This window comes from Mytilus edulis, chromosome 9 (genome assembly GCF_963676685.1).
Source record: "Mytilus edulis chromosome 9, xbMytEdul2.2, whole genome shotgun sequence".
NCBI classification, from domain to species: Eukaryota; Metazoa; Mollusca; class Bivalvia; order Mytilida; family Mytilidae; genus Mytilus; species Mytilus edulis.
This window is the reverse complement of record NC_092352.1, coordinates 70,532,443-70,545,282: the sequence shown is the minus strand read 5'-3', so window position 1 is coordinate 70,545,282 and position 12,840 is coordinate 70,532,443. Positions and strand designations below refer to the sequence as shown.

The window sequence follows — 12,840 nt, the reverse complement described above, 5'->3', positions numbered from 1 at the left end:
AGATTTACCTTCACTAGTAACTTCAGACGAAACGGTTAGTGCTGAGAGAACTACTACACCGGCCAATAATGGAGAAACATCTTCAACAGGTATAATTCTTTTTGAATTGTAATTAACAGAAATATCAAAAGTACATTAAGTATTTTCTACTTTATTTCACAAAAAAAAAACTCATTGTCAATGTCAGGGGCGTAGCTAGGTATTCATTCAACTGTAGGCACAAATCGGCAGGGGGTCTGCGGGCCGCTCAAGGCCCCCAGCAGGTCCAGGGCATAGTCCTGGTAGGGGGTTCAGGGGGGCGAAGCCCCCCCCCCCGACGGAAAACGAATTTCAGCGTTTTGGCTGCAAAATTTTCTGGTTATTTAATCATGATAATTATAATATACATGATGAAAAGTTCGAAGGATTATGAATAATTTACCATAACATCTGAATGGTGAATTGAATAACGCAGTACAATTGGAAAATCAAATCGTTAAAAAAATTTATTTACAGTGGTACACCCTGTTTGGTATTTTCAAATCTATTCCGTTATGATCGATATATACGTTTAACTTAATTGATAGTACATATTGACGATCCTTCATTAAAAAAAATAGGCACGTGCACGCAAACACTGATATTACTATATAATTACACGTACTATCCTTTTGCGGCTAGAAAGACATCAACCATCAATCTTTTGATTCTTAAACCTTCACCCTAGCCACACAAACACATACACACATAGTCGATGTCTAATGCAAAAGTTATGTTCTGTTCTTACTAACGTAACCAAAATTCAAGAAATTCGTATTTCTTTATATCCCGCTCTTCTGTAAAATCCCTACCGGCTTAGGAATTTGAATAATTGTGGTCATTATTACATGTAGATCTGAGAGTACTCAAAACTACTGGAAGCCAGTTGATAGATTAATTTTTAAACATCCAGTGTAAAATATTTATGCAAGTTTAAAACAAAAAAAAAACCAAAAAACTGATTATTTACAATAAACACAACAGGGAGCTTACAGTGGCGGATCCAGGGGGGGGGGGGGGGTGGGGGTTTCCGGGGGTGCGCACCCCCCTTTATTTTTGCCGATCAATGCATTTGTATCGGGACATATGTTTTGCACCCCCCCCCCCCTGCACCCCCCCCCCCTTTGCCCTGGGTTAGCACCCCCCCCTTTCGAAAATTCCTGCATCCGCCCCTGGAGCTTAGTCCTGTAATAGGTGTTGTACAGGACGAAGGTCTGGAAATTTGAAAATGCCATGCATTGGAAAATGAGGAATTATTGCCGATAGGATCAGAAACTTTGCCTTTCAGTAGACCAACTACGAACTCCTCAAAGAGTGGCATTCTCTCTACAACTAGGCATAAGATTAAATGTCCCCATTCTGACCAGACGTGACTACGTATTATACATCCTGTACAGCCAAACGAACGACCAACATTGGCAAGTCGGGTCAAGACAAAGTGGAAAGCTGCTAGTTCAAAACTAACAACAACTAATTAAAAAACTCATGAGTCTAAGTTGAGGTTCATTTAAGTTTTTGTTGATAGAATTGAAATGATCTGAACCAAAGTTCTAGTTTATCATGTTTATAGTTTCTATATAAGGTACACACATTAAAAAAAAAACCATTCGATTCTATCCAATATTCCATTAACTAAGGACGAGAGACTAGTGTACACATGACATTCGATAATTAGAATTGTGACAACTTCACTGGAGTTCATCTACATATAACGTTGTTTATTATTTTTTTTAACAAGAAAAAAAAAATATTTGTGAAAAAATTATGTGTAGGCACGTGCCTAAAGTGCCTAACGGCAGCTACGCCCCTGAATGTAATAGACAAAAAAACTCATTGTCAATGTAATAGACAAAATAACTAATAAGATGCCTTATAGCTGAATATGAACGGTTAACGTAGTAGCACATCATGTATCTCTATTTGGACAACCACTCATAACCAGTGTTACGTATAGCATAAAAGCTATGGACTTGAATATGAAAGTTCTTCTGCATTCTTATTAGTAAATAAGTAAAATGTTTGGGTAATTTTGATTTATAAATGCGTTAATACTTTGATTACCGAAGAATATGTTTTTTTTATTCTTATGAAAGATTCGAAATATATATAAAATCGAAAACGGAGGTCATATATGCTCTTATATTAGATCATCTGCATGGTTTTCTTACACATTCAATTAAAGAATGAGTGTGCAATTTTAACTGTCATTGAATATTTTGATAGGTATAAACTTATAACAAGAAATTTATCTAAAAATAGCATGCAGTTTCTATTTGATTTTAAATACAATCTGATGTGTTAAACAAAAATATAGCTAAATACAACAATGTAAGTACAGTGTAAGCTGCCTATTCCGACACCTGATTATTCCAACAAACTGGTTTAATCGACACGTTTTCATGGTCCCAAAATAACCCTTTCCATGCAGAAAAAACCTGAGTATTCCGACATCCTGCTTAATCCGACATTTTTTTCTGATCCGCCTATGTGTCGGATTACACAGGTTACACTCATTATAGTATACTAGTATTATTGAAACTTCGTTCATTCTAAATGTAAGTGTTAGTCAATTAATGGAACTTTGTTCTTTCTATTTGCATGCTATTTTAGATTTATCATCATTAGTTACATCAGACGAAACGGTTAGTGCTGAGAGAACTACTTCACAAGCCAATAATGGACCAACGTCTTCAACAGGTATAATTCTTTTTTAATTGTAATTAAAAGAAATATAAAAAAAAAAAAAATACTTTTTTCTACTTTATTTTTATTAAAAAGCTCATTGTCAATGTAATAAAAACTAAGATCAGAAAAATACTGAACTTAGAGAAAAATCAATTCGGAAAGTCCATAATCACATGGCAAAATCAAATAACAAAACGCATCAAAAACGATTGGACAAGAACTGCCATATTCCTGACTTGGTACAGGCATTTTCAAATGTAGAAAATGGTGGATTAAACCTGTATAAAAAAAGTTGGGATTCCGCTAACAGGCTTAACTCCGCTACATTCTGTATGTTTATGCCAGTCGCAAGTCAAAAGTCTGTAATTCAGTGATTGTCGTTTGTTGCTGTGTTATATATTTGTTTTTGTGTATATTTTTGTGCATTAATAAGGCCTTTAGTTTTTTCGTTTGTATTTTTTTAACATTTGTCTTAGCAGGGCCTTTTATAACTGACAATGCGATATTGGGTTTGCTAATTGTTGAAGGACATACGTCGACTTATAATTGTTAATTTCTTTGTCATTTGGTCTTTTGTGAAAGTCTTTCCCATTGGCAATTATACCACATCTTTCTTCATATAAATATATAAGAAATCAAACAAAGTTAGACTCATTATAAAAAATTAAATAATTCAAATATTGATGAAAACCCCCCACATGTAACTCGTGACCGAACAACACTGAATTTAACTCAAATGATAAAGATAATTAGCAACATTACTATGATTAAATCTGTAAATTATTCATATTCACAATTAGTAACAAACTTGTCCTGTTTTACCGTTATACATCACTATAGTAATATTGATAGATAGAAATAGTTATACTGCTGATTCAAGTCTGGTAAAAAGATTTGAATTTAAATATGACAGTTCCTATGCATACATTGTACTTTGTATATTAGTAAAATGTGTTGGTAATTTTACTTTAAAATGCTTAATGACTTTGATCACAGACGAATTATTTTCTAATGATTCTTTTGAAAAAAATAAGAAAATATATGAAATGGTATAAGAGGTCATATATGCCCTTATATTAGATCAGAAGAACCTAGTTTTTACCTCCAAATTTCAAGTACCTGTGCGTTTTATATGCAATAAACAGTATGTTAAATGTTAGTTTCAGCCTGAATGAAGATAGTTTTGATATAAAAATACTGTTGATTATTTTAACTGATGACAAATATCAAACAATGCTGTAAATTGCAGAATATATATTAAAAATCAATCGGATCATGCGTACATTATGTTATATTCATAATGGAAATGAATGATAAAAGTCAGATTAAAAAAAATAAAATCATGCTTATTACATTGTTCTACGCCACACCATTGACGTATGTTTTATTCTGAATTATATATGATGTTTGGTTTATTTACTTTGTACATGTTGTATGTTGCTTCAATGCTGAATGAAAAAACATAATATTCAAAGTAAAAAAAATAAATAAAAGTTGAGGAAACTCACTGGAAGTCGATGAGTTTTTGCTATAAAGCATAATTCTAATACAATATTCATAATGTATAACATTAAACATTTGTATCATTCTATTTTTTACATGAACGAAGACTAAATGAAAACAGAAGATATTTCATTAAAAGAGGGACGAAAGTTACAGAGGGACAGCCAAACTAATAAATCGAAAATAAACCGACAACGCCATGGCTAAAAATGAAAAAGACAAACAGACAAACATCAGTACACATGAAACAGCATGTAAAACTGAAGAATAAGCAAAACGAACCAAAAACTGTGATATCAGGTGTTCCGGAAGGGTGATGATCCTGCTCCACATATGCCACCCGTCGTGTTGCTCATGTTATAACAAATCCGGTAAATAATCTAATTATATTCGTGAAAGGAAAGGGGATTGTAGTTATGACGTAAGGACTTTATCCGATATCATCTGTGAAACGGTCAACCAACTCGGGATGGCGTCCGTAAAATTAACGAAGGAACGATTTCAATTTTACCATTTGAATCTATATCTAAAGAAAAAGAGTTTAATTGTAACTGTCATTGAATGTTTTCTTTAATTGGTCAAAACACAATTCAATCGCTTGAATTGCACCTATTATTAGATTAAAATTCCCAAAATAGCATGCAATTTTTTTTTAAAATACTATCTGATTTGATAAACAAAAATATTGCTAAGAACATCAAATGTAAGCCTTCGTGGATCTCCGTTTTTTCTATGATATAAAAAAGAAGATGTGGTATGATTGCCAATGAGACAACTCTCCATCCAAATAATAAAATGACACAGACATTAACAACTATAGGTCACCGTACGACCTTTAACAATGAACAAAGCCCATACCGCATAGTCAGCTATAAAAGTCCCCGATATGACAATGTAAAACAATTCAAACGAGAAAAATAATGAGCATGTTATTTTAGATTTATCAACACTAGTTACATCCGAGGGAAATGTTAGCATTGGAAGAATAACTACAACGGCCACTAATAGAGAAACATCTTTAGCAGGTAATATTATTTTTGAATTATACTATGGATTCATTTATTTTAGTCGATACCATTTTTCGTGGATTGAGGAACACTTGCATATTCATGGATCTAATTTTGTAGTTTTTTTCAAAGGGTGCATACACATCAACAAACGACAACCACTAATCAAGTAAATTACAGCTCCTTGACTTGGGACTGGCACACCCATACAGAATGTGGCGGGTTTAAACATGTTTTCGGGGGATCCCTCCCCTCATTTGGGACAGTGGTTTAACAGTACAATTTAAGAACCAACTATAAAAAATAATTAATACAAATAGAAATACATCTAACAAAAACACAGAGTGAATGTGGCCGGGTACTTGTATATCCCGAAAACAAAACGACAATAAACACAGATCTGACTTACTGACAGCTGGTTCAAAGCCACCAACAACTAATTAAAATATCATGCATCTAAGACTAAATTATCAAGTTTGTTTTATTTTCAATTATCTTTTATAGTTGATATACTTTTTATGTTGCTTCTATGCTTGATGAAAATTACACAATGCTCAATAAGTCGAGAAGTTAATACAAATAGAGAAAACACGATAAATTTGATATTATTCTGGTATAAAGTCCAATTTTTTTACAATATTTCTAAGGTATACCATTAAATATTCGTTTCATTTGATTTTTGCACAGTTTCGAAAAAAAGATGAAGACAAGACATTTTCCTTTACTTATATTCTAAACAAAGGTTTCAATTGTGATTGCCACAATTGGTCAAACAAAATTCAAAAGCACGTTAAACCAATTGTTAAAATTTTATTATTTGTTACCAGAATTTCATTCCAAAATAGCAAACTGTTTAGTTAATATAATCTGAAAAGTTCGACAGAAATATAGATAAATACACAAATCTAAGTATTGGCTTAACTACGTTCATTCTTTTGACCTTCTATTTTAGATTTATCTTTGCTAGTTACACCAGACAAAAATGTCAGTGATGGTAGAAAAGTTTCACGGTCCGGTAACGGCGAAAAAACTTTGGGAGGTACTATTCTTTTTAATTTGTAATTAACAGAAATATCAATTAAACATTTACACTTTTAATATTCATATATCATAAACCTGGTTCAGTTTAGACTAGTTTGGAGAAAAAATCGGTTTAGTGTGCCCCGGACACTTTGTCCCCTTGAAAGTTGCTTCTGAATCCATCACCAGGATTTAAAAGTAAATGATTATCAGCAGTTTTGATTTTATTTTGTCCACTTTTATTATGTTGTTATATATATATGTTATATTTGTTATTCTCGTGGGATTTTGTCTATGTGTGTTACATTTTAGTGTTATGTCGTTGTTCTCCTCTTATATTTAATGCGTTTCCCTCGGTTTTAGTTTGTTACCCCGATTTGTTTTTTGTCCATGGATTTATGGATTTATGAGTTTTGATCAGCGGTATATTACTGTTGCCTTTATTTATTATATCTTATTCAGGCAATTCTGCTGAAATCATAATCTAAAAACAAATTAAAAAAAACAAGAAAATATACGACTGATTGAAAATAACCAACAATCTTTCTCATTCTGACGTTTTTGTATACTAATGAAAAAAAGAGTATCAATGCTACATGTTCAATCATCACAATCCAGAAACGTTCAAAAACTTGTTTACTCAATATGTATATCATATGCACAATTCAGAACTGATACTAATTTCCTAAAGTCATTTTTCTTTTCTTTCTATCTCTATTAGGACAAGTACATACCACAGCAGGTGCTGTGATTGGTATAATGTCAAGTTTTGTTATTATTTACAACGCTGCACCTTTGTTGAAAGGAATTTTTAAACGGGTACCAAAAACTGCTGACGTATGTATATGTATCAAGTAATGAAATGTTTCAAGCAACTAAATGTGTACCAAAATAATGCAATTTACGGGCAAAGCAAATAGATATAGGAAGATGCGGTGTGAGTTCCAATAAGACAACTCTCCATCCAAATAACAATTTATAAAAGTAAACCATTATAGGTCAATGTACGGCCTTCAACACGGAGCCTTGGCTCACACCGAACAACAAGCTACCAAGGACCCCAAAATTACTAGTTTAAAAGCATTCAAACGGGAAAATCAACGGTCTAAATGCATTTATTAATAAAAACACTAGTAAACAAATTACATGCGTTAAAAGTTTTTAATTTATTAGTCAAGTGCAGTCTTTTAAACTCATCAACTGTGGTTGATTCAGTACTGCTTATACCTTTTGCTGACAGATCGTATCCAAACTACGCAAATAGAAAAATTATTCTCATATTCAAGTAATTCTTTTAATGAATATTTCTAAGTTTTTGTAAATAAAAAAGTAGAAAAACGAGAAGTGCATATATCTAGTTACCTCAAGTATAATTATATGACTATAAGTTTTCTGTTTTCTCATCGGCTTAAAGCATTGGAAATCCTCTTACATAAAACATTGTATTTTTACCGCTTCAAAAATCAAGGAATGTTAATTTGAGATTTGGAACAGCATCAGTGTATCTAAATATACATTTTCCAAAAAAGTAAAATCACAAAAATACTGAACTCAGTAGTAAATTCAAAACGTCCTTAATCAAATGGAAAAATCAAAATCTGAAACAAATCAAATGAATGAATAACAAGATAACGTCAATGACACATGTTTATAAACAAATCCGTTTTTTTCTGATTTTCATCTGGTTTCCGGTGTATTTTTTAACTTCTTTTAGTTTTCTGTGAATTTCACTCATTAACTTTATTGAACTTTTTAACTTAGGAAAATTACAAACTGCAAAAGCAGATAATACATTTAGAATGAAAGCAAGGTTGGATTCAAATGTATCTTAACATTTTGAAAAAGGATAAAAAATTATATATAAAACAAAACTGTGGTTTTACTTTTAACAAATCATCACTTAAAAAACCGCACCAACACATAGAAGTCTTCGAACAACGTCGATGACCTATGCCATTCCACGTTTTTACATTCTCCACATTTATTTCTCTATATACTGTTGATTCATTTATTAAGTGGGTATCAATTTTCGTGGATTTAGTAATACGTCTAATTTCGTGGATATTAGATTTCGTGGTTTTCCATTAGTCAGCATATAATTATATGGAACATTGGTAATTCGTTTAACACTTAAATTCGTGCTTTCCCTGTACCTTCGAAATCCACGAAAATTGATATCCAACGAATAATAATGAATCCACAGTAAGCATTCCCTCTTTTCCATGAGGGAAGTATTAACAATTTATAAGTCTAGGAAACATAGACAATGCCATAATTAAAAGACAATCACGCATAAGACAATAAGTGGCCTGTTCTCGTAGAACAAAACAAACACCCACGAGACTATAAAAAACGAATGTTCTTAAAAAACTGCACAAAAATGAGGGGCGAATGATACCACAGGGATAGTCAAACTTATAGATCGAAATGCCATGGCTAAAAAAGAATAAGACAAACAGACATATAATAGTACACAAGACACAACATAGAACAATTAAGACCAAACAACACGGACTCGATCCTGCTCCACTATATATAACTTGAATCTTTTATATTCCAAACATACTATGGGACTTCGAGTTGGATTTCAGAAATGTCCTCATGTGTATGCAAAAAATATATAAATGATCGCGGAAAACTCCCTTTCAAAATAAAATATTGTGAACAAAGTGAAACTGTCACGATGATATGTCTTTTGAGTTGTGATAGCAGTTAATGTGACGATTCTTAAACTTTGACATAAACAATCCAAAATCATAAGCAGTAGTGTAGTAGATATCTTAAAAAAATAAGCAATTGTTTAAAAATAAAAAAAACATGTATCAGATGTTTTAGCTTTTTATGCCCCACCTACGATAGTAGAAGGGCATTATGTTTTCTTGTCTGTGCGTCCGTAAGTCCGTCCGTCCGTCCGTCTGTCTGTTCGTTCGTCCGTTCGTCCGTCTGTTCCGCTTCAGGTTAATGTTTTTGGTCAAGGTAGTTTTTGATGAAGTTGAAGTCCAATTAACTTCAAACTTGGTACACATGTTCCCTATGATATGATCTTTCTAATTTTAATGCCAAATTAGAGATATTACTCCAATTTCACGGTCCAATGAACATAGAAAATGATAGTGCGAGTGGGGCATTCGTGTACTGAGGACACATTCTTGTTTGTAATTGTATTACAGGGAGAGATAAGACAAGGAGAAGTCGAAGACCAAGTGGCTGATACCATTGCAATTGCCATGTCAGGTATAGATGATAGGATTCTATTGTCAAGGCGTATTGACAAATGGTCAGTTCCACCCATCAGTCATAGTGATGTCGTGTCGTAATATTCTTACATGGTCAACGTTTTTTTTGAACCTTTTCAAGGTGTTTGTTGTTCGTTAAGTATTGTGCGTTTGCTTGTATCAAGCAACCCTTTATTTTACAGAATGCTTCATTAAACAATAATTATAGTAAACTTTTTGAAGTTTGAATACATTATATCTGCAGATGACATTATTTCTTTGAAAAATTAAGGTATACTTTATTATGAGTTTTTTTTTACTATATTCATATAGATGATTTTGAATTCAAATAAGCCAGTGAACACATTTTTATAATTTTGTGTATGGTTTTGTATTAAAGAAAGCACTTGCACCTTGACTAAGAATGTTCTGAACGTATAGTATGATAATAAAAAAAGGAGCGCTCTTTCTGAATTTATTGATATTCACAATTACATCACTTTCAGTAGTACTTTTGTGACAAGTCGGATCTGTTTAACAGCAATCGAAAGGACCTTTTTAAGCACTGACCATGTTTGACGGATTGATCCCTAGGGTACAGCCATTTGAAATCTATTGTATCAGAATTGGTCATGATATGTTTAAGGTTCATCATAACAAACGGACAAATATGGCTGTATTTACATGTAAAAAATTACTCTGAGTACAGACTTACCTGTGAAGTTGGAAAAGTTTTAATGCCTGGGACATCCACTAGATATAATAAAGTTACATGCATTTTGTGTTTCAGAAAGATAAAATCTCTTTTGGATTTTGATGGGCATTTTTTTTTCCTTCATGCAAATGGTGTGAAAATTAACTATGTTGTGGTACAACTATGAGATGCTCTCTCAGGTAAAAAACCGGTTTGTCTTGTTTTGATTGTCCTTAATTGACATGGACACTGTTATCTTCACAACTACAGGTGAGCTAAAAAGTTTATCTGAGTTAGTGAGTGGACAGTATCAAAGTAATTCAGGTGTTTGTTTATTATTACACCTTCTGCAGAAAAGAAAAAAAATGCCCATCAAAAATTATGAAACATTTTATCTTTCTTGAACACAAAATGCATTTAACTTTTATATATCTAGTGGATGCTAGGCATTAAAACGTTCCAAACAGCACAGGTAAGTCTGTACACAGAGTAGTTTTTGAGGTGAAAATAGGGCCATATTTGTCCATTTGTTATGATGAACCTTAACTGTCATCTTTATGTTATTATCAGCCCTTACAGTATTGATCAGGCCTTGGCCATGATTAATACTCATGATACATGCGATAGTTTTGATGAAACATTGCGTCAGACCCAATGCATCAGAAAAGATCATGATTTGTTGAAAATACTCGAAACTTGGTAATCTGCCACCCTTCAGTCATTTGTATCACAAAGGATACATACAAAATACCAATAAAACGATATGACAAGGGTTTGCGTGTTCGCTGTATACGATCTTCAATTACAGGATTGTGCTCTTAAAGCAAAAATACCAGCAACTAAAGAGATGAGAAAGTAATGCTGAATTTGACACCATCAAGTCTCATGGTCACTTTTACAAATTGGTTGACCGATCCGATTTCATATATCTTATTACTTTTGTATGCATCTTCAAGAGATACTAGCACTATCGACGGACGATGTTTCGATCGATCTGCTTGACCAAGCATACTGTATACATTTTATGCCAAAACTCATATACTGTGATAAATGTGTTCGTGGTCTCAGATTTTAAAATCTACGAATTCATAAACATATATTGTAGTTACTTGCGTCATTTGGTCTATTTTGGCTTTTATTTCATAACTTCTTATTTTTATATGGTCTAAACAGCTTTGGAAATTAGATCTTAACAAGTTTTAGATGCCCCAATAGTATGTACAGCCGTACACACAAAACCTGTTGATGAACCCGATCTTACTTCTTTTGAAATGTTGCCAATCCCTCAGTGTTTTTTTGTTTTTCCTTAATTTGTATTTTTTTGTTGCATATTTAAGTTTTGAACTTCAGTAAACTACTGTTGTCATTTATTGAAACATACACAAAGTATGTGCATTAAAACATACATTTAAAAAATGAAAAGATTATTAATAGGATTTCGACCAACAATCTACCAAATGAAGTAGAAATTTACAACGACAAGTCTACGTACGACCTAACAATGAACACAACCCGTACCGCATAGTACACTATAAATGGTACAAAAATTACAAATATAAAACAATTCAAACAAGAAACTAACGGCCTTCAGTTTGAACGAAACAATAAACAAAAGTCAAATATGATAACAGCAACAAACGACAACCAAGTTTGCTAGCACCAATCTCTTCACCTTATCTCGGACAGTGGTACGACAATACATGTAAAACAATTCAATAAAACAAATGGGTGAAACTTAAAAGAATCTTATTGAAATATTAACAACAATACAAGAAAAATACAAACACAGTAGTGTATATGATTCGTGTGAAAATTTTAAGATAGACCTAATAAAATCTATAGAAAAAAATGTACCACACAAAATGATCACATACAAACATAGATAAAGGACAAATTGCGTTAGCTCACAAAACAAAGCTTACCGAAAAAGGAAGAAAGATCCAGAAAAATATAAAAAGTTGAAACAAAGAGTACAAAAGGAATTACGTTAGATTGAAAAAAAAAAGATCTGTGATATACCAATAACAGATTACATTAGAAAATGCCTGTACCAAGTCAGGAATATGTCAGTTGTTATCCATTCGTTTGATGTGTTTGGACTTTTGATTTTGCATTTTGATTTTGGACTTTCCTTTTTGAATTTTCCTCGAGTTCAGTATTTTTGTGGTTTTACTTTATACCAATAAACGAACCCGGTCAATATAAAACATCAAAAACAAAACCAAAAAAACTTTTCAGCTACATCAAAAGCACACGATCTATAACACTGGTGTTGCACCTTTGAAAAAAAAAGACAAAAATAACAGACACTGAGGAAAAAGCGATTTTTTTTAAATTAACAGTTCCAATCAGTATTTACATAGGAAATAGTTAATCCTAGACAAAGCAATAAGCCCTCACCTGCAAATGCCGAACATAATAATCAATGAAGCAGGTATTACCAAATTATTGTCGAACCTTAATCCACACAAAGCTTGCGGCCCTGACAATATCAATGCCCGAGTCCTTAAAGAACCAAAGGAACAAATCTCACCAATCCATACCTTAATATTTAAAAAGTCTTTTTAAACTTGAGAAACACCTAGGGACTGAAAACATGCTAATATCGCCCAAGCCTTCAAAAAAGGGAAAAAAAACCAAACCCGTAAATTACAGTCCATATTTCTTTAACCTGCATATGTTGCAAGCTCATGGAGCG

At 32.6% G+C, this 12,840-nt stretch overlaps 1 long non-coding RNA gene across 1 annotated transcript; it reads left to right on the top strand.

Moving 5' to 3' along the window:
* LOC139490417 (uncharacterized) lies at positions 1-5,661 on the top strand. Its single transcript, XR_011656320.1, has 3 exons — positions 1-89; positions 2,629-2,715; positions 5,145-5,661. It is a non-coding gene; the product is annotated as an uncharacterized lncRNA (long non-coding RNA).
* The last annotated feature ends 7,179 nt before the right edge of the window (positions 5,662-12,840 follow it).